Here is a 19,519-nt window from a genome sequence, read left to right as displayed (position 1 = left end):
TAACTAACGGCAGAACATTTGTCAATTTCCAGGACTTAGAGACAATACCATAACTAAGAGATTTAATAAAAAGAACATGTAGGTAATGAGATGTCCCTAGTGAGTATCTAACGAGGAATGCATTGGGGATTCCATCAGGCCCGCTTGATTTCTTCACATCCAAATTCAGTATCATATTGAGAACACCCTTCAAGGAAACACTTACATCATCAACTGAAGATGATTCGGCATAGAGGAATGACGGGGTGACTAAATTGTCATGTTGAAAAACAGACTGAAAGAATGAGTTAAAAGCGTCTGACGTGCTACGTCCGCCGCTATGAACGAGGGTGGCGCTGTGACTGCACTCGTGAGCTACCATATTGCAGTGCTCTCAACGGCGTTTTGAACGGCCGCCGCTCTTAGCAGCCGCTGCGGAAAGTGCTGATGCACTGTCAAGCCGCACTGTCAATGATAAATTTGCCTGAGAGGACAAGCAGGTTGCTGTAGAAACTGTCGCATCAATTTGATATGTGCTGTTCTAGCAATGTGTGGTCGCCTTGCAGTTGTATTTGGAAGAATGAGAACATTCAGGATACCGTATAGCGAATCGAATGCCTAAGTGTATGCTCAAAATTATTTAAAACGAATCCAGTAGGCATGAAGTCTTCGAATAATTGGCACGAAGATCGAATAAGCCCCGTCGTATTTTCCTTCGACGACTTCGAGGCCTGTTGGTATGGCATGTTCAAGAGGATTTTTGACAGCCAAAAAAAGTCGTATACACAAGAGAAAACCACACAGAGCAAGGGCTGGAATAACAACTGAAATGTTTATCGAACACGGACCGCTCAGTAACATCCAGGCCTGCGACAAGCCAGGAGAGGTAATCTAGACAAAGTAATTCAGAAAATGAAATACTTTAGACGTGATCGCTAGAAATGGGGAACTGATACAGGCATCGCCATGTTTTGCTCTTTATTCGCTTTCTATCTATTCTATTCTAGTCCGTGAAAAAACACGAAAGGCTCGTGAAATCTTTGAGTCCTTCCAGAAAGCGAAACATAGTGATGCCCGTTTCAGATCACATCTAAGGAATTTGATTTTCTGAATTAAATTGTGTACACTACCTGTCATTGCTTGGCGCATGTGTGGCATTTTACTGAACGGTTTGTGTTCAATAAAAATTTCATTTATTAGTGCAGCCCTCGTCCTGTATGATTTTCTCTTGTGTATAAGTCCTTTTCTTTTTGCCGCTTCGTTTGCGGCATATTCTATGGGTAACAAGCATAATTTCTTTAGTAGATTGACAAAACTATCGTGCCATAACACTGTCACGAAGCATCGATCAACGTTAAATACTCGTAGCGTTCAGTTAAAAGTACGGCGGTGCACTCCCCTCCCCCTGTACCTGTACCCCACGCCGGTACGGCTCATTCTTACATTATTACATTGCTCTAGAGACCTATGAAAAGGGACACATAAAGCGGGGAAAAAAAATATGCGGCGCTTTACTCGAGTGCAGTCATAACCACGATACTAATCAATTTATTTCCTTGCCTACTTAAGCTCCTGTGGCACCTAACTATGGGCGATTAATGATGACACGACGGTTGCTTCCAATGCTTTTGGATATTAGAAAAATAAAAAGCCCGAATAAATATCGACTTCATTGAAATGTGACCAGACTGCATTCTCGGCCGCGTTATCGGCCGAGCTGGCGAAAACGACCGTCGCGCCTCCGGAAGGTTTCGTGAGTGTTTGAACAGCCAACTTCAAAAGCCATTACTGGACATGCCCGCAAGTGTGTGTCACAGTATTGCGGCAGTGAATATTGTTTCTGTCACGACGCAGTGGCCGACAAAAAGGAATTAAGTGTTTTACAACAGCGTAGAGACGTATAGCATTCTGCGAGCGGCTGGCGCGCATCGTGAGTTCCCTTAACAAATCCCCCACCAGTGGCGCAGCAGTCGCATTCGTCTTTAGAGGCATGACATTAGAGGAGGGCACGTTTTCGACAGCGCCATCTTCCTGACAGACATGCCGTTTGTGCTCAAGCCCACAATTTTGATTTAATCAATACTGAGAGAGTCTTCCAGAGAGCACTCACTGTTAAGATGCTTACATATTCGCTAGTATCCAGGACGAAGACGCAACAAGGCTTTAGATTGTATACCTGCATGGACGATTTCATTACATGAATCTTTATGAAGGACATTAAGTATGTCCGTATCGTTGCACTACGTACAGTTTGCCGAAAAAGTTTATCGGGAGCGTTCGGTCAGCTAGGACCGAATTCTAGCGTTGGTTCGTGACTCATTCCTCTGGGATCGGTACCAGTGTCTGAAGCACACACTCTCTTTATACAATAAGGTATATTTATTTATTTAGTTATTTAAAAACGCACCTCAAAGTCCCCAGGTATGGGGTATTACATGAGCAGACACGCAAGACAATTGCCTTGCTTTACTACTCTGAAATAAATTTTTTTTTTCCATCACACCCGCATCCGGTAAATTTTCATGCCAAGGACATATTGTTCTGATATTATGGAAACTGCATAAAACTACGACAGGGTTTTTCATTATTGGCGTCAAAACAAATTTGTTCGCACAGGTGTTACTACCTTGCTTCACTGCTTTTCCTTTTACTTGAATGAGTTATCACGGCTGGGCCGCCGCGGTGGCTCAGGGGTTATGGCGCTCGGCTGCTGACCCGAAAGACGCGGGTTCGATCCCGGCTGTGGTGGTCGAATTTCGATGGAGGCGAAATTCTAGAGGCCCGTGTACTGTGCGATGTCAGTGCACGTTAAAGAGCCCCAGGCGGTCGAAATTTCCGGAGCCCTTCACTACGGCGTCCCTCATAGCCTGAGTCGCATTGGGACGTTAAACCCATATAAATCAAACCAAACCGAGTTATCATGGCTGGGTTAAGCGTTTATTGTTGTTCATAGATTGTAACATAATTGTAACGCTGTTTTTCTCTCATGCTTTCGTATTTGTGCAAGGCATTTTGTAGTAGGAGGTCGACCTTACAGCTTTGCTCCTTCTTTACCAATTTACCGAACTACTTATTTTCTGTAACGCGTTTCTTTTATTTAAAGAAACACTACTACTACTAGTACTAATATTACGACTAATACCACTGCTATGACTACTACTACTGCTACTACTTCTCTCAATAAAAAAAAACAACCTGAAACCTGATCGGCACGTACCTATAGGCTTTTTATATCCCTTTCTAGCTGAGAAAACGTTCACAGATCCGCGTTTAACTGCGTATTCTCTGCAGACGCTTCCTCTCCACGCCTGATATAAGTGAAGCCCCGCTGCCCTCCTCCCGCATCGTTCCTAATGCATGCGGCTTCTTTCTTGGAAATATAATTTCATTGCCTGCACAGAGCTAATTAGCATACTGTCGACAAAATCATACTTTTACAGAGTCCTCGTATAGAAGGAAAAACGACGCGCATTTTACGTTGTACAGTTTCTCTCCTTGAATTTTTTTTATTTATTTCTAAAATCTTTCTGAATATAAGGAACAATGTTTGGTCCAGGCTATGCTGAAAAAAAAAAACAATTACAAGCAAATCTCGCAGCTTTGTCTTCCCGTCTTCAGCACATTACTGGCACGGACAACTCAACCCCAGAATCACCTACTACCCATGGTAGCTTCCTCTTCGACGTACACAGAAGAGCTGACGTGCATAGCAATCACTTGCCGAAGAAATAAACCCGGGCGTTTCTTTATTTTTTATGCTACGATCAATCACCCATATAGTCGTACTGCCTCGCTGTCAGGCCACTCGACAACTGCTCTGCAACTGCAGCGCAGCTCCAACTTATTGGCCCCAACTTCGTCCTCACTCTTAACTCCTGGCGCGCCTGAGTGCCTTAGGCATCGATCAAGATATAAAGCAAGCTTTGGCGGCTTACACCATCTACATAACGCAAACTAATATCACATGCGAATAAATTTCTCTCTCTCTCTCTCTCTTTAATGCGGACATTTGTTCCGAGACCGTAAGCAACGATCGTTTCAAACGTTCAATGTAGCTAGGATCTTTATGTTGGTTGCTACGTCTCACAGACCAATTAACTAAGTTTAGTGAAAGCTTGGCGTAAGTACAAAATAGAGGCCAACGGCACTTTAACGCGATAGCGTTAAGGGCTCTGTGTCGCAGAATAGCCGGTGTCGTCGTCGTCGGCATAGGCGTCGTTTGCCGTGAGTAAAAAATCCACAAAAAATAGCGCAGGAACAGCCAAACGAGCAGGTGGGCCACCATTGTCATGTGATCATAGCCTGCAGACTGGATTGTGAGCAAACTGCCCACTCAGACAGGTGTCCTGACTGCGCCGGCCGGAGCCACTGGGGCACTGAAGACGCCTTCCTGCTTTGCTCCAACCGCCTTCTTCGTCCTTCGCAATAAATGTTTATTCCTTCCTTCTTTCTATCCTCAGCCACCATGACCGTGTGACGACAATGTTAGCATCGCAAACGACAAAACTGCACCAAACCATCTTGCAAAACGATTCCAGGAGATTGAATGCTGGCCACCAAAATCGGCAGTAACACTTTCATGAAATAGCATAAGAGCCCCATGTCCCGATGCCCACCGGCAGTGTCCCGCCCTCCTCTTCTAGGGGAGAGGAGAGAGAGAGACCGGAATGTGAGTTCGAAGGGAATAACCGTGTCTCGTGCCAAGGTTGGTATGCGGAAGATCCAGCTGCCACCTGCCAATGAAGCGAGGTAAATCCCCTCTCTAACTGTAGGAGACAGGAGGGTGAGGTCAGAAGGTGCTGCCAGGAGAAGACTCCAGAGGGTGGATACCGTGGAAGAAAGAGGTCTTGGCGCGGGCGGGGAAATACGCTGCCTGAAGGTGACTGGCAAGCTCACTACGACGTTCTTATGCAATTGCACTTTTGGAGCTAATGATAATTAGGTCTACCAAAAATTTTCTTGTATTCATGCCTGATCTCACTTATTATAAATTATTATTTGATGGTCATTTCCGCAAAACAAATTTGCTTGCCTTTTTACGCAGACACGGCTTTGGAACTTGGCTACATGCGTCCTTTATGTTGTAGTTTTCGCAGTTTATGAATCTTTGCGCATAACATGCAGTTAATAAAAAAAAATTGTACCATACCTGTAACGACGTTCTGCCCCTTGCTACCCCTTTCTCACTTTCAACACTCTTGGGATGATCTGGGGCAGTCCAGGGAAACAGCACAAAAAGAACTCTCGAATAGCTGGTCAGTATACAGAAAAAAGCCCTACGCGCAATTGCAAATCAGCCTAATCATTCCCACGCTCATTTAATTTTCGCGAAATATCAAGTAATTCAAGTCAATATGCTCTGTTGTACAAGATTCGGTTTACTCCTAAGTCTGAAATGCATAAAAAGCGCACAACCCTGCAAAAAATAGCAAAAGTAAGAGGAAACAGTTCGTCTCGCGCCACTCGATCCAGTAATTTGCTTGATACCGAGACCTCGCGCAAATTACGGCATGCATATGATTTGTTTCAATCTCCCACAAGCACTAAATGAGTTGCGGCCCATGCAAAAAATCCCTGTGCGTTACAAAAAAAAACACAGTTGCTGAGCATTATCACTTCAGGCAACTGCGATTGATGTTCTTTGTGTGTATCATTTTTCAAATCATATGGCAAGTTATTGGTTTGTTTTTCTGTTATTTTTGTTTTCGACCACTGCATAATATTTTGTTTGGTCATGATATGCTGTTGGTGATATTCTTTCCGCTGCTGCCGCTGCCGATGTGGATGTTTGTCTTATGGGAATTGGGGCTTTTTAAACCACAAAATTGGTTCTGGTTTTGTGGAAAGGTAGTGACGCAGTATCTGTCTGACGTATCGGCGGACACCTTAACTGCGCCGTAAAGAAGGGATAAAGGAGGGAGTGAAAGAAGAAAGGAAGAAAGAGGTGCCGTAGTGGAGGGCTCCGGAATAACTTCGGTCACCTGGGGATCTTTGATGTGCACTGACATTTCACAGCATACCGGCGCCTTTTCCGTTTCGTTGCCACCGCGGTCGGATTTGAACTCCGGTACTGCGGCTCAGTAGACGAGCGCCTTAGCCACTGAGCCACCACGGTAGGTTCAAGCCACAAAGCCGTGGCTTTTTTCTTGCCTTCCTTATCACAGTTTGTTAAACCACGTTTTTCTCGCATATTTTTCTCGCATGCAGAATTTTGGGACTGTGGTAGAACAAAGCAAACTCAAACTACATAACAACTGCATTGAAAAGTGGAAAAATGACTAACGCGCGGCGGCTGCGTTTTTATGGAGGAAAAACGCAAAGGCGCCCGTGTGCTGTGCGATGTCAGTGCACGTTAAAGATCCCCAGGTGGTCGAAATTATTCCGGAGCCCTCCACTACGGCACCTAATTCCTTTCTTCTTTCACTCCCTCCTTTATCCCTTCCCTTACGGCGAGGTTCAGGTGTCCAACGATATATGAGACAGATACTGCGCCATTTCCTTTCCCTAAAAACCAATTATTATTATTCATTTGAATGCTATTGACTTATGTTTCCGCAAGTTTCCTTCTTTCTTGTGGCAAGTCACCTTTCTCCACGCTGAAAAATTCAGTCTCAGTGAGTCACTCGCCTTTGAACATGCCACCGAATGTAAACGAGGGAGCGAGCTTGCAAATGATTACTGAGAAAAAGTGCGCATGTAAAGCGTTTGCGTTAGCAGTTCGGAAAACTCTTTGTCTCGGGACACAAAGGATTGAATTTTCAACTCCAACGACGAGCAACATGGCGACGTCGTTTCCGTCTTCCGTTTCCTGTCGCGCATTGTCGCCATGTGCAGCGGGGAACCTACAAAATGCCCCTTGTAGCAGAGATCTGAGTCCACGCATAGCTCTCCCTGATCCGGCTTTAAGTACTGCACCGTTCTCCGCGGCTCCGCAACCCGCAGCACGAACACGACTGTTCCTTCCGGAGGTGCTGAGCCCACGGAGACTACCCCCCTCCGCATTGTGTCTGGTGCCGCAAATTTCCAGGTCGCGCCGTCCTTTCTTTGCGTAATGCGGCGACTGCCTCCGGCCGCCGGCCTTCTGGCGTCCCCATTCGAGGCCTTGCGCCACTGCTCTGAATTTCCTCCGGGGCGAAACACACTTCCCGCCGACACTTCCGGGTGCACCTCTCCGCGTCGGCAGCCGCCGGGAAGGAAGGAAGGAGTCTCGGACGGGTCCGCGGAGAGAGAAAGGAGAGTGCTCGCACTGCTTCACTGCCTGGCATCGTTACCGGCACGCGAACAGCGGCTGCCGCTGCGGGCTTTCACTGCCGAGACGCTTGGGGGCGTGCAGCCGGTAACCAAGAGGACTTCACGAGGCCTGCCTGTATCGAGGTGGCATGGATCTGGGTGCACCCGAGGGGTGCAGGCTTCATCTGCGGCCTCGGCGCTTTCTCGGCCGCGGCGCCAGTGACACGAAGAACTAGTTAGACGCTTATCTTGGCCCGTTGCACAGGCCAGCCACTGACCCGCTCTCGATGCCGTAAGCGAAGAGAGGGCGACGATTGCCTGAGGGACAGGGACTCGGCGGCGATGGCATCGTGTTGTCTTGTAATCGCACGGGTGACATTGTATTTTGCTTTGTGATTGTGCATCTGAGAAAGAAGCTTGCACGGTCATCCTCGTGCCGTTGGTATCACCTTTAATGAATGAATGAATGAATGGCAGTTGACTGCAGATAGAATAAGGAAATTTTATTGGCATCTCCACATAGTATTGCTCCAGAAGAGATAAAGGTTAGAAGAATCTGAGGAAAGTGTGGGAAATACCCTCTCTGAATAGCAGTCACAGTTACGATGATTTCGTGTCGTACATCTGACCCTACGTGGGCTTAGGATACGTGCTTAAGGAAGCAACCATTTGCCTTGTGGCTGTTCTCAGCACTTGCGGTGTGAAGGCGTCTGGGAGGTTGAAAATTATGGCACGTGTCCTACAACCGTCTCGGTGCCACGAGAGCGAGCGCTTTAAGCCTCCGCTCTGGAAGTGACTCGCCGCAACCATACCAGGACCATCTTTTACTCAGCACGGCTAGTTACCTGGCGTGTGGCAGTATAGCTAACGTGAGCTATTGGTCTTCACTATTCAGGGTGTAACTCCTCTACTTTTTTTTGGCACTAGAACACGGCACTGCTGAATGTATGGTTTAGTGCGGCAGAAGCCAGCTTTTCTCCGTTATGTGAAAAGTGGCAGAGACAAATATATGCCTAGAGGTAGCCAGCGAACAGTCAGATTACGACGAACCCATTGCAATGGCCATTCTAAGAGCAACCACGTAATGTCAGGACGTTAAAGTGCAAACGATAATTGGTTGCAGGCAAACATGTCGGCGCGGAGAAAGCAAGAAGCGGCCACGATGATGAGCTGCTGCCTCGTGCTTGCCGCTCTTCCTTAGAGCGCGTTCGATTCTCCCTCGGTGATTGGTCCGGTCAAATTCAGCCCATGTCGCCTCGCAACCTGTCTGAGTTAATATAACCTAATTTTGTTGACAGTCGTCCCTGATCCATTTCGTGACAGAGTGGCACTTTCGCATCCACAATATTTTACTTCTTCAGAAGGATGCGATTGTTGAAACATCTTGTGTTTTTAGGGTTTTAAAAAAAGCAGGTGTTCTTAAAAAATTGTAAATATTTATTACTGATTTCCTTCATTCTGTGATACTCCTCAGCCACTTTCTCACTTCTGAGATGCCTGAGGTTTTTTCTTTGTGGTTTGGAGGCTCGAGATCCATGCCCAGCCGCCAAGGATGGCTGCCGAGGTTACCCGACCCTCTTGAAAGCTTTTCTTAGTAGGCATTTCATAAATATCTTTCGTTTGTTATCACTAACTAGTACTATCATTTTATGCGCGGCACCACCGATAATTTTTTCATATTTTTTTGAACTCTGCAGGAAACTTTTTTTATACCTTGAGCTTGGCGCATGATGACCTTTGTTGTGAATGTACCATAATCCTTAACCCAACACAGCACCATAAATCGTCAAAAGGTTACCACCCGATGTCACAACGCCAAAACGGAGATTATAAAGGGATACGCACGCAAAATTAAGAACACAAACAGACGATATGATTTGTTTATTGGGCGTGAAAAGATGCCCTCGAGCAAGTCAAAGGCGTTCAGTGGAACATAATTTAATATGATTTTGAATGATGTCCGAAGACCCCCCCTGGCATTTCCAGCAGTATCCAGTGACGTCAAGATGGATTTGGCCTGCTAATTGTGGCGCCACCGAACCCAGCGTTTGTTCACAGGAACAACCAGGGCTTGCCGGCGGCGCCATATTAATCAGCATTATGGCAGTCCAGGTCGGTTTGTCGATCATGACGTCAAGGTGTCATTCAATGCAGGCGCCGACCGAGACCGAAACGGCCGGTACAAAATTATTTGTAATTAAAAACTGACAATGCGCACTGACGTTTTAAGTTCGTTTTCATGATTCCAAGGCTTCAAGGCAAAAAAAAAAAAAAAACAGACGCCGGAAAAAATTGTGTCTGTACCCTATTATTTGGCTGGACATAATTGTAGCCTGCCACTCTGAATAAAGAAGCGATCACGCGATACTGCGGTTTTAGAGAGTCCTCAGTCACTCCCATCGGTTTCGCCACGAAAAGCCGCAAAAGCTTCTTTATACAATTGAGGTAAAATCTGAAGCGTAATTTCATACGGCTTCGTAAGAATTCTCAGACGCACAAAAGCAGCGCAAATATTGAAGGTGTAACTTCACGAGCTTAACTTATTTTCATTGTTTTTTTTTTATTTTCCATATGCTGGCAACAAAAAGATACGGCCACAGTTGGTATAACACATGCGCTGAGTTTGAAATCGAAATTATACCGGAGCCCTCCACTACGGACCTATTTGTTTCTCTCTTCTTTCACTCCCTCCTTTATCCCTTCCCTTACGGCGCGGTTCAGGTGTCCAACGATATATGAGACAGATACTGCGCCATTTCCTTTGCACCAAAAACCAATTATTATTATTATGCTTTCTCACGAGGAACGAGAACCAACTCGTCTTTGACGAAGCGGGAGCTTTCTACGTCCAAATCCGCACCGATGAATGTGTGAGATAGGTTCCTATTAGCACCACAAAAATAAGCCGCTATTCCTTGAAAAATTCATAGTCGCACGTGCTCATGAGCGTGGCATGCTATTCTCGCTCTCATGCACGTGCTTTGATTTTGCTTTTTCTCTATTTACATCGCTGTTTAAGTTGTCGTACAATATGTCCTGTACTTAGAATAAACTTTCAGCTGCGTCGCGCCACTCTTTCTTGTCCTCGTCCATATGCCCAAGATGCGACTAAAGAATTACGTTTGTACTGAAGTCACTTCGATTTTGACTACAGCTGAGGAAAGGCTGTGCTCTGGCAGAACATACAGAATTCCTATTTCAACAGAGGAGAAATGCAAAAACGCCCGTGCTAACTGCACCACGGGAGACCGAAACTATTCTAGAGCCCTCCGTTACGGCGTCTCTCAAACCCCAAGGGCGGTTTCAGGACGTTAAACGCCACCTAGCTACCCAAGGGTTTTGAGAATTAAAATTTTGTCTTGATTCTTTACATAGTCCGTGCAGCGTAAAAATTTACTACATAAAGGTGACTCATGCGCAAGCTGTAGCCTGAAAAATAAAGCATTAATTTCATATAGCTATATTACGTTGGTCCTTATTAATCAGACTGCAATATTCACATGCGCGGAATAAATTAGTGAACATTTTTCTAAGCAAGCTGTGCTAACTCTCTGTCGGGTATGACTTTTTTTAAGTACATGTACTCAAATTCTGCCAAAAGCCGCCGCGGTGGCTCATTGGTTATGGCACTCGGCTGCTGACCCGAAAGACACGGGTTTGATCCCGGCCGCGGCGGTCGAATTTCGGTGGAGGTGAAATTCTAGAGGCCCGTGTACTGTGCGATGTCAGTGCACGTTAAAGAACCCCAGGTGGTCGAAATTTCCGGAGCCCTTCACTATAGCATAGAAAAGGAACCAGCGAAAATAGACGCAAGACAAGAACAAAGGAGGCACACACCACAACGCTGGACTTACAACTATGGCACTATGGCACTATGACTAGTCACTATGGCATTTTCTGCTCCTTGCAAACTGTCCGGTTTGTGCGCCCAAACCTTTGCAGACATGCGCAGAACCGGTGTTTGCAACACAAAACACCAGACTATGTTCACCACATGCGCAGTGGGCGTGGTGTATTCAATCCCATTGTCATGCGGGAAAATCTACATAGGCCAAACTGGAGCATGCTTGAATGAGCGCCTGAGGCAACATCGCACAACTTTGGGCACAGGCACAGGCAGCAATCTAGCCTTACATGTAAAGGACTGCAAATGTTCTCCTAGTTTTCACATTGCCAGCATTATCGGGCGGGGGAAATCTAAACGTGAGCGTGAGCTATTGGAGGCATTCATGATCAGAAAGAATAAGCAGAAATGCGTCAGCGAGCCGTCTGTGATTATCACTGAAAAGGAGTACAAGTTTTTATCGTTATAGTAGGCATGTCATCATGTGGTGCGCGAAGTGTCTTGTCTGTAGGGTGGGTGCGCAGGCAGGAAATTCCTTTAAAATGAGCGATTGTTCATCGCAATAAATCAGTTGTAAGTCCAGCGTTGTGGTGTGTGCCTCCTTTGTTCTTGTCTTGCGTCTATTTTCGCTGGTTCCTTTTCTATGCAATATGAACCCACTAGCCCAGCAGTTTGCACTCCTGAACTACCCTTCACTATACGGCGTCGCTGATAGCCTGAGTGGCTTTGGGACGTTAAACCGCCATACTTGCTGCTTTCACAAAGTCCGCATGTTGTAATAATAACAGAAACCTGGTTGAATAACAATATTTCTTCTGACTGCATTGTTCCTCCGGACTATATAATGTTTAGAAAAGACCGGGACACACGTGGTGGGGGCGTTTGTATCATAGTAAAAAACTCTTTATCTGCACTAGTGATGGATTGTAATGTTGCTGAAACAGTTTGGTGCAAGATAAAGTTTTACAACGTTTCTTACATGATTGGAGCTGTGTACCGCGCGCCCTCTGCTTCACCCGAGTTCTTTGATGAAGTAAACACTTTATGTGCGAATGTGAAAAAGAACACGAGACTAATAATGACTGGCGATTTTAACCTACCACACATAAATTGGCAACGCCTATGATCTGTTGGTCCTGATTCGTCTAACGGAGAGAAACTATTAGAAATTATGTTCGCGTATAGCCTAAACCAAATTGTGCAAGAGGATACAAGAATAACGCCCGATTCGCAGTCATTGTTGGACTTGGTGTTCCTGTCAAATAATATAAAAGAACACACCGTTAACGTTGAAGATGGTATCTCTGACCACAAGATGATTATTGTTTCCTTACCGCTTAGAATCAGCGAGTGTTCAAAGCCTTATATCCCTGTGCGCGTTAAGGATTATGAGCGTGCGGACGACACCTCCATTCTTGACTACCTGGAATCTGCCTTTGATGATTTTGAAATTGATTATGATTCCAAAACAGCAGAAGAGTTGTGGCAGCAATTTAAGAAAATTATACAACACTGCGTTGACAGGTATATCCCAACTCGTGTTAAAAAGACGAAGCACCGAAGCCCCTGGATCACCAGGGACATAATTCATATGAAACGTAAAATAAAAAGACTACGTAAAAAGAAAAATAAACGTATTCATGTTTTGCGACTTCGTGCTGAGCTGAAGCAGGCGCTGAAAGAAGCTAAAAAAAAGTTTTTCGATGAAACGCTTAGCCGCTTCCTCAAAACGTCACCGCAAAAGTTCTGGCGATACTTCAGTGATAGGAAGGAGAGAATACAGGAGATTAAGCACGAAAATCAGGTACTGATAAAAAAGGAGCATATAGTAGATCATTTTAATCACTTTTTTCAGTCCGTATTCACCGCAACCAAAGATGACATAGACCTTAGTTCAGAACGCTTGTTGCCTAGCCGAATGAATGACGTCATAATTTCGCAGGAGGGCGTATTTCAGCAGCTCCTCAATTTGGATGTCAACAAGGCCAATGGACCAGACAACATACCAACCCAGTTTCTCCGAAGATATGCCGAGTGGGCCTCCCGATACCTTAAACTTATTTTTCAAAAATCCTTGCACACCCATTGTGTACCACAAGATTGGCGCAATGCACTAGTAATTCCGGTGTTTAAAGGAGGCAACCGAACTCTTGTAAATAACTACCGCCCAATATCTCTTACATCGATTTCTTGTAAACTTATGGAACATATTATAGCGAAGCATATCTTTCATTACCTAGAAACAAGCTGTTTACTTTACCCCCACCAACACGGATTCCGAGCAGGCCTTTCCACCACTACACAACTTGTAGAGACAATTCACGATTTGGCAATGACGATTGATGCGAAGCAGCAAATTGACATAATCGCTGTAGATTTTGCCAAAGCTTTTGATAAGGTGCCACACAATAAATTAGTTTTTAAACTGGAAAGAGCTGGAATTAATATGAATATTGTAAAATGGATTAAAGCGTACTTAGGAAATCGTAACCAGGTGGTCAAAATGGATGGTCATGTGTCCGCCTCACTAGAAGTTCTTTCAGGAGTTCCACAGGGTTCTGTTCTGGGACCGTTGTTATTTCTGGTGTATATTAATGATATCTCTGCTGTCATGGAACCAAATGTACGACTGAAGCTATTCGCAGATGACTGTTTAATTTATTCCACAGTTAGAAACACGGAAGACCAACTTAGAATTAACAACTCTTTACAGGTATTAAGGGAATGGGGCAAAAAATGGAACATGGAAATAAATTATTCGAAATCAACGTACATGCACATTACAACGAAGAAATCTGTTCTTTCGTTCCCATATTTCATTGGTGACAAGTGTTTGGTAAACGTAACTCAGTTTAAGTATCTGGGAATGACAATAACACAAAATTTAAATTGGGGCACACATATAGAAGAGGTGTGCTCTAAAGCACACCAGAGATTATGTTTTTTGAGAAAAAAATTGGAGAATGCTACACGAGATGTAAGACTAATTGCATATAAAGCTTTTGTGAGGCCAATCCTTGAGTATGCGTTAGTAATATGGAGTCCTAAACAGAATCATTTAAAGAAACAATTAGAAAGAGTTCAGAGGTACGCAGTACGCTTTATTTGCTGCCGATATCGAAGGACAGACTCAGTTACAGATATGCTTTCTTCCTGTAACCTGGATTCATTAGAAATACGTAGAGAAAAAAATCGCCTAAAGCTACTATTCCAGATGCTCCAAGGACAGGTAAACATTCAAAAGGAAACATACATACAAGCGCCAGGCAAACGGAGTTCTAGAACAAATCATAGTCGGATATTTCAGCCGTACTACGCCCATAGTGAAGCTTTCAGAAATTCCTTCTTCCCCCTTGTAATTGAAATGTGGGATGACTTGCCAATGAGTGTTGTAGAACAGAATGATCTGCATGAATTTGAGCGATCTCTGGATGACCATCTGCTTGAAAGTGCTATTTGATGCTTGAACGAATGTACTGTCTTCTATTGATGTATTTAGTGATTGTGAATAATTCTATTTTATACGAAGTTTTCATACCCTCCCTGTAAGGACCCTCGCTTGAGGGTTAACAGTATTGTTTAAAAAAAAACTAAACCAATTCTGCTGCAAAACAGAAGACATGCTCAATTCTGCTTCAAAGCCTTCAAAACAGAAGACATGCTCTAAAATGATAAATTCGCGCTTGTTTGTCAGCTCAACAAGAAACACACTTCCTATTTGCATTGTACACGGAACTTCGTTGCCGCTCTTGTCGATGAGATGAAGAGACAAGGCGGGTGCGGTAAACACGAGCTCGCGTGATATCTGATGGCCCTGAACCTGGATATGTAATCAGGTTAGCTCACAGTGTGTTTCTAGTCGTATGCCGATAAGCGAGGTGGCGAGGAAGTGAGGTCCTGGATAGAAGGCGAAAAGGACGAACACTTTAACGACCAAAACCGAGGCGGGTTTGATTACTGGCCACTGCCCGATCTTCTTGCGCAACGTATCAGCAGGCCATCTATCGGCCGCTAGTAGAACACTATACGATCCGAAAATAGGGCCCGCTGCCGCAACAGCTTCCCGGAGTCGGCCCACAACGGCGGCGAACTTCCTGGTCAGGCGCTGCTTTCCTGAATGCTTCCTGTTACGGTAATGCTTAATTTCTTTCTTTTTATCTCACTGCGCATTGCTTGTGCGGAGAGGAACTGAGATAAGAAAGAGGTAACCGCATGCGCCAACCTCCGAGCATTACGAGCTCCCAGACTATTTCAAAAGTGCACCTGATCTTCCTCTCTGAAGTTGGGCTATTACAGCAGGGAAATACTTTGTAACAAAACGATATATAAAAAACAGGGAACGTCGTATGGTTTCCCACAGAGGCACAATATGACAATAGGAAACACGTGAAGCAAGTGACAATATGAAACACAGTTGTCGTAATAACTTCTTATTGTTTTCATGTACTACTCCTGGCTGCTTCCATATGGGAAGGCAGCTAGAATTTAATGCGTAAATTTTCTATTGACTGCTTACATAAGACCACCGTTACTGCACACTCCTCTACAGTTTGCGTGAACAAAGAGGCGGGCAAAATTTGAAGTCGCATCATAGAAATTGCGCTGACTGAAAAATTAACCCGCCTGAACATATAACCTAAATATTAACCTCAACATATAAGGTGTAATGCTGAACCGGCAAGTTTTCTTTTAAATGTAAGATTGCAATTTAAGACTGCATTTTCACCTTTACTGTCCGCACGTTTTTATCCGTCCGTATCACGTAAAGGCTTCGGAGAATAAAATGCACCGTAGAAAAGTGTTGACTTAAACAGGATTCGAATCCTTGCCGGATAGCTTTTCGCTTCTGGTGTCTCGCATCTGGCGTCTTCTGAAATTGATTGTTTTCCCAGCCCGACAGACGAAACGCCCGACCGACCACTAGGAGCGCTGTTCAATGTTCCGGCCTGCAGATTACCGCCGTGTACCAGAGCGCCCGCTGTTATACGCACTGAAAGCGATGTTACTTGCAATTTTGCCGCCGGAGTCCACTACATTTTATTCGCCCCGTCACATTCCCGGCACCATCAAGAGCGGCAGCGTTCGCGAATTCCACACATGAGAGCACTTATAATAAACTACTCTTTCTTCACATCGAAATAATACATATCACAGCCAAATAAATCTAATTAGTTACACGTTTCTTGGGACGCTCTAAAACATGGCTCGGTAATTTGTGACCGAAATCTATTGGCTAAAAGTGAAGTTTTGAAATATTTTAGTTATTCAGTTGATTATAATTATAGATATGCACAATACAACATTTTCGGGCCCCTTCCCCATGCCTCACAGAAGGGGGTGGGGGGGGTGCACTGCCTCTTCTGCACACGCCTATGGTCAAAATGTAAAGTTACTCCGACTTACTGCACACAGTGGCCAACAACATGATTGAAGCTGCATTATACGCTTCGCTAGCTTCACATTGAACACGTTAGAGCACTGAAAAAAAAATGAATTTCTTGAGCCAAAGCATTGAGAACTGAATAGGGCGGTAAATATACATGACGCACGCAATACGTCACTGCTGTCCCCTCGTGAGTGCTTACTATTCACGTAACGAAACGAATGCATCAGGGTTTGTTCAGTAAGAATACAGGTACATCCGTGGCGTATGTGACAACTACGGCACAGCTCGCATGCATTCCTGCACTGGGGTAATCCAAGCGCAACACAGATTTGGCCGCAAATTTGTTTACTTCACTCGATAGACATGAATAAAATCGCTCCGAGTGACGGCGCTTCAACGCAGGCGACGACATGGTTCACCGAGAGCTAACACCCACCGCTAGCTTCCTTTGCATTCTACGGTCACCGCCGCGGAACCCGGAACCGGTTCTTGGCGAGCTTTCTCCGAGCTGTCGTCTCGAGGGCAAGGCGGCGAGGCATACGAGATGGAAGCTACGTCCGATCTGTCAGGAAACGCACTCTCACTTCCTTTTTCCTCCTCGCCGCGTCTCCTCCGTGGCGCGACCCCAATCGTGGTCGACGTGAAAGTCGGTCGTTCCTGCCCAGCCGTGGCTTACACGGCGCTCTCTCGTGGAGGTTGGTCCCCCGCAGACGGGCTCACTCGGCGGTACGGAGCAGAAGACAAGCGCCAGCAGCACCGGCGACAACTGTCGCGCACAGACATGGAGCCGAGTGGCGTGACAGCGCCTCTCACCGAGGCATGGCGTTACCTGATGTCCAAGAGGGACCCCAGGACCAAGGACATGCTCTTCATCGGTGACCTCCGCTTCATCGTCGTCGTGCTGGGGCTCTACCTGTATATCGTGTACCACGGAGGACCCCGATTCATGCGAAACCGGCAGCCGTACAACCTGAAGCCGGCCATCATGGCGTACAACTTTGCGATGGTGGTGCTCAACGTGTTCTTCATGCTCAAATTCTTCCAGCACTCCTTCTGGTACGGCGGCTACAGTGTCTTTTGCCAGGGAATGACGCACTCGACGGACGAGCACTCGCTCATGCTGCTGCACTATTCGTGGTGGTACCTTTTCGTCAGGATCGGTGACTTCCTGGACACGTTCTTCTTCTTGCTTCGCAAGAAGTACTCCCACCTTTCCGCGCTGCACGTCTCGCATCACGCCCTTGTTGTCTGGAGTGGCTGGCTCTGGCTGGCCTTCGGAAGCGACGGCCAAGTGCTGCTCGGTATGTGCGTAAACGCCGGTATGCACGTCATCATGTACTCCTATTACTTCCTGGCCTGTCTGGGTCCATCGGTGCAGCCGTATCTATGGTGGAAGAAATACCTCACCACAATGCAGATCACGCAGTTCGTCGTGCTGCTCATTCACATCTGCATCCCGCTCGTCTATGACTGCGGCTACCCGCGCATCATGATTGGCTTGGCCTTCGCACAGGGACTGCTGGGCTTGGTGCTCTTTATAAATTTCTACGTCCACGAGTATATCAAGAGGAAAGGACTCAAGAACGCGGCTAAGGCCGTCGACGATGCTTCGGGCCAGACTCAAACGAGCGCACGGCCTGCAGGCGACAGGCCTAAGAAGGCGTGAGAAGTCGGGATAAACGTTCAGTCGAGGATATTTTGTAGAAGAGTAGCTTAGTGTCACAACCTCGTGAGTACCGCGTCGTCGACGCTTTTGTATATCTTATAGTCATTACTGCCATTTCTAGACAAGAACATTGTCAGCGCTTTCTCTTTGGAACTTTTTCTTTTTCGAATCCCCATTTCCACTCTATATGTCTGTCACTGCTAAATTCTCACAGAGCACGGGATTTATCTGATGACAAAATTACACTGCTGGCTACCTCAGCATAATCTGTCAAAGGGAATTGTCGGACTCTCCTGTGAATGTCGAAAAGAAAACTGCTAGGCAACATTCTGACCATGCATTGCTCTTTGCTTTATAACAAGTTACCTAAGCAGGCTTGGTTTGTTACTCTTGCATTAAAATGTGATAAGAGGCGAGGCTGCAGCACCGTGTTGTTTTAGATGTGTGAATGATTGTTATGTTTTACGTCTGTCCGTAGTCTATGCCTTGTTGTAATAAAACGGGTCATGCCAATGAGTTTCTTGTGTCCTGATTTTGCGTTGAGTTTGCTTTTCTTCATGTTATTTTGAGGCACAGAGGGCCACATGAAACGCTCCCCCTGAAAGGAAACACTACCTTCAGGGTTTAATTGTAATGAATGAACCTTTCTCTATTGAGAAAGGTTAGCTAGTGGAAAAGAGAAAGTGCGAGGGCTTAAACAAGTTAAGGTACACTAATTTTAAAAGCGCGTTCTCATAGTTAAACACAGTTATTTTTTTCCCTTCAAAAACTACGTCCACTATTCCAAGAACGCCACTTGCTTAGCATTAGCATGCAGTCTTTTTCACGGGCCGATTGCAGCGCCCTCCACATCCACGTTAAATGGTGCAATACCCAGATTTTCTGCACAAGCCATTTTTTTCTTCAACGGGAAGTTGGTTAGGAATGCAGTTTTTTTCCCACATCAAAACATTGCACTTTAAGAGTCAATGCATCCGCAAATCCCTCCTCGGGACAATTGCAGTTTTCTGCTATTTATTGTCAAAACCGCGCTCCATAGGTTTTTTATTCGCCTTGAATATTCGGTGCGGGCGCGGAACAAACTTCAACACCGAGATTTTGCCACGCGTCGGAAGATTAGACCATCCCCATCAGTATGCTCGCAACAATATTTTACAAAATTACGCTGCTGCATGATATCCAGGTGATGCACAGGTGATGTCCATGTGATTGAGTTGAGTTGAGGTGTTGAATGCTACAGGTGGGGTTAGCCTTTCTTTATCTGCCGGCAATTGCTCCACCGTAGCGTCCCTTCTATATTAACAATGTCCTGAAGCCTCTCGCATCTACCCCGCTATGCGCACAGTCTCTTATAATAGCACACATTCTCTCGCGTAGTCACCATCTATGCACACAATCACTCCACACAGTCCAC

General features: G+C 45.6%; 1 pseudogene; it reads left to right on the top strand.

Annotated features, from left to right (window-relative positions):
* Positions 1 to 16,938: 16,938 nt before the first annotated feature.
* Positions 16,939 to 18,611, top strand: LOC144127564 (very long chain fatty acid elongase 7 pseudogene; annotated as a pseudogene).
* Positions 18,612 to 19,519: the final 908 nt, after the last annotated feature.

Source organism: Amblyomma americanum, chromosome 4 (assembly GCF_052857255.1).
Source record: "Amblyomma americanum isolate KBUSLIRL-KWMA chromosome 4, ASM5285725v1, whole genome shotgun sequence".
Taxonomy (NCBI): domain Eukaryota; kingdom Metazoa; phylum Arthropoda; class Arachnida; order Ixodida; family Ixodidae; genus Amblyomma; species Amblyomma americanum.
Note: the sequence above shows the minus strand (reverse complement) of the source record. Positions and strands in the feature narration are given on the sequence as shown.